Source organism: Elephantulus edwardii, unplaced genomic scaffold (assembly GCF_000299155.1).
Source record: "Elephantulus edwardii isolate Elephantulus edwardi_28Jun2011 unplaced genomic scaffold, EleEdw1.0 scaffold00071, whole genome shotgun sequence".
In the NCBI taxonomy this organism is placed as follows: Eukaryota; Metazoa; Chordata; class Mammalia; order Macroscelidea; family Macroscelididae; genus Elephantulus; species Elephantulus edwardii.
In genome coordinates this window covers 4,502,944-4,506,911 of record NW_006399821.1, presented here as the reverse complement: position 1 = coordinate 4,506,911, position 3,968 = coordinate 4,502,944, and the positions used below count along the sequence as shown (strand labels likewise).

Here is a 3,968-nt window from a genome sequence, read left to right as displayed (position 1 = left end):
TCAGGCCCACATAGCTCCGTCAATCTTGCTTTAGATGCTTCTCAGTTTTACTGTCAGCACTATTAATGTGAGTCTTCCATGCAAGGGCCCCTCACACTCATTGACATATTAACTTGTTAGTAGCTTCACAGTAACCACCGCACAAAATGTCATTTGACTCATTCTGAGTTTAGTAGTCATTTATAGAATGATAGAGACAGCATGAGGTTTTGGATAATCATGGATGAATTATCTAAAAATTATTCTGGCTTTTGCCCCCCCTTTACATCAATCCAGGATTAGAAAAAGGAAGTAGTTTTAAGGCTTTGGTGATAGAAAGAAAGTGAATGAAAAGGAAAACACCCAAGACACTTGTTTTGTCAAGTCACCTAACTTCTGGGTGGAATGCCAACCAATAATCCTCTCAAATCCCCAACTTCCCCTAGCAAAATATGTTCTTCTTAGAGATCATCATTGAGTATTTCTACTTTGACTGCCAGGCTCTGTTCTCTCTATGATTTGATGGCCTACAGAGATGCATTGCGTTGAGTTGCTAGAAACAATATCCAATTAAAGTGACTTAAAAGAAATAAGGAGCCAACATAGCAAGAACTGTGGAGGTAATACATTTCAAGGTCGATTATAATATATTTCACTTATATCTGGATTCTGAGTGGGGATCTTGACAATACTTTGACTTTCTCACATAGCCACAGATTTCTGCTGCTATGTCAACACCATACCCTCACAAAACAGCACCAAAAGCAGAATGGTGAGTTTCACCTCTTTCAGGATGAAAAACCTTTCCTGAAGCCCCCTGAAGACTTTATCTTGTGATAAGTTCTGCCTTCATAAATTTTGAGACATAAGAAATTATAGACAATGTACACCCCAGACTTTATGTTTGTTGGATAATTCCAGTGTAAGTGTGCATTCTTGATGACAGGTTTTATAAAATAACATGTTGATAATAAATCAAAATAGTATGGAATACTTATTAAAATATTGTACCTAGAACTTATATATTGTTCTAAGTAACACTACTGTATGAGGTAGCTTCTGCACCACAAGATAAAGGTAAATAACCCAATTGAAAAACAGGATATGAACAGACACTTCACCAAAGAAGACATTCAGATGGCAAGCAATCATATTAAGAAATGTTCCAAGTCCCTAGCTCTAAGAGAGATGCAAATCAAAACAACAATCAAATGATGAAATATCATCTCACCCCAGTAAGAATAGCACAATTTAACAGAGCAACAACTATCAAATGTTGACAAGGTTGCAGAGAAACTGGAAGCCTTATTCACTGTTGGTGGGATTGTAAAATGGTGCAACCACTAGGGAAGGCAGTAAGGTGCTTTCTCAAAAAGTTGCAAATAGAAATACCATTTGACCCAGTAATTCCACTACTGGGAATACACCCTAAGGAAACCATAACTGCCACACAAACAGATACATGCACACCCATGTTTATTGCTACTTTGTTCACAAAAGCAGAGTTGGAAACAACCTAAGTGCCCATCAACAAACAGATAGAGAAACTCTAGTATAGTCACACAATGGAATACTCTGCTGCTTTGAAAAACAAAAAACTCATGAAATAATATACAAAATGAATAACCCTGGAGAACATTATGCTGAGTGAAATATCTCAGTCATAAAAGGACAAATATTGCATAGTGCCACTACTGTAAATAGGACTGATGTAGCGGTTGAGGGGAGATTGAGAAAGAGGGAATAAAAAATGTATGTTGCTGTTGTTGTTATGTGCCATTGAGTCACTTGTGACTCATGGCGATGCTGTGGACAACAGCCCTAAACCCTTCTCTGTCCTGTGCCATTCTCACTGTCTCTGACACACCATTATTATTCCAGTCACTGAATCAATCAACCTCATAGAAGGTCCTCCACTCCTGCGCTGTCCCTTCACCCTCCCAAGTGTTGTTTCTCGTGGGCAGAGCCAAAGGAAGACTAGCAAAGCACAATGTAGAAAGCTAAAGCTCTCTCAGGCTAATAGCGCCAAGAAACTTTAAAACCCCTTCTTTTATTAGCATTCAGAAACAAAGAAATGGAAACTTTAAGGATTACTTCGTAGGGCCTGTATGAGCCAAATACATAGATAGATACAAGACATACACATTCAAGAAAGACTTCTTTGTATTCATAAACTGTGCTTTCTTACATTTGCAACAAATTTATCAAGAGCAGGAACATTTGCTTCTACTCTCAAAGGAATGAGTGTCTCAAGATGTATGCCAACTGCTTGCAGTCCTCTTTCTCAGAGAGCCTCATGAGAGCTTCTTGCAATCTTCATTCTGGAGACACTTTTTTTTTAAGTGTTTAAAGAAGTAATTTTATTTTTATTTAGGTGAAGGTTAGCACAGATTAATTTCCCATTCAATAATGCATACACAAAATTGATCCATGACATTGGTAACTATAACTTCTTGAAGGGAGTCTCTTTGGCAGGAAAACACGTCTTCTGTCACCTTTGGCCATGAGTGCCTGTTGCAGTCCCTGAATCCATAATCCATGGCAATGGGCCCTTCCCTGGAGTCATTCCCTCCCATTGGGTGTCAGTGGAGCTTTCTCTCCTTGGAGTCTCTTCCTAGGCTCCATGAGGATGGGTGGGGGGCTCTCAGGAGGTCCCCTCTCATCATCCAGTTCTGCCAACACTCGGTGAGCAGATTTCCTCCGGTTTCTGGGGGGTGGGGGTGGGGCAGAGGGTGGTCCCCACTTCGCCAGGGGGAGTGGAAAGGGCCAGGCCCTGGGGCCCACCCCCACCTCGGGAGAAGGTAAAGGGCTGAGGCTGGAGCTTGCAGAGGCTGCCGATGGAGTTGAGAATCAGTGTGGCCTTTGGGGTGAAGGAGAGAGTGCTAAGGGGCCGTTGTGGAGCCCCCCGAGAGGGGAGCATGGGCTGAAAACCACCCCCAGCTCCTGCTTCTCCCTGGGACAGCGGGATGGTAATGGCAGCAAATTCCTGAGGCTTGACTCGAACTTGTTGGAACATGAAGTAAAATTCACAGGGGCTGGTTCCTGGGGACCTTCAGGGCCAAAGGTCAAGAGATCACCATCACTCAGCTCCAGCCTGTGACCCTTTGGGAGTCAGACATTATTGACTAAGGTTCCTTGGCTGCTGTGATACTCCAGGCTGACCTTCCAGTCATCAGCCTGGCGCTCAGTGTGCAGCTCCGCATGCACCCCAGAAATGAGGCTAGGCTCCTGCTGGGGCCGCAGGGCCACATCACATAGGTCGGCCCTGCGGCCCAAGCGGTAGGTACAGCCAGCCCCAGAGGAAGCGTGGAAAGTATAGAGATCACCGCCCCTACCTCCCCCTATGCGCAGCAGCTGGAAACAAGGCAGCATAGGCAGTGCCTCTCTGCACCGACCTTCCACTTCAGGAAGACATAATTTTCCCTACTCCTTGGGCCATAAGCCTGGTCCAAGTTCTCAGTGTGATGCAAATTTGGGTTGTACTTTGTACAATTTCAATTTGAAGCAATATGTAGGCCAATTTTAGGGTATAAGGGGTCTAAGCATGCAATGCAAAACTAGCTGTCCAGCAGCTTTGCAACTGAAAAATTCAGGAAGGGTCCTCGATACAATGGCAAAACTGGAACAGGCCCTCACACTGCAGTTGAACCGGAATCTCAGGCCGCAAAATATTTGGGACTCCTCAGATGCAGTGCAATCTTGGAATGGTTTTCTTTCCAGTCCGTGTGGTCTTGTGAGGTAGTCCTGGGACCCTTCAGGCTCCTCTGCTCAGGAGGACTCCTACAGCAGTTGTTTGATAGAAAGATGCCCAATCCAGGAAGAGACACTTCTATGTGCAAGACCCACACCATGTCCCAAGGTTACAGTCCTCTTACATTCTATTTCTCCTTACACCAAGCATGATGTCCTTCTCCAAGGACTGATCCCTCCTTGCAACATGTCCAAAGTATGTCAGACAAAGCCTTAGAATCCTTGCCTCCAAGGAGCAG

At 44.0% G+C, this 3,968-nt stretch overlaps 1 pseudogene; it reads right to left on the bottom strand.

Annotated features, from left to right (window-relative positions):
• Nucleotides 1-2,541: 2,541 nt before the first annotated feature.
• LOC102866216 lies at nt 2,542-3,351 on the bottom strand (annotated as a pseudogene).
• Nucleotides 3,352-3,968: the final 617 nt, after the last annotated feature.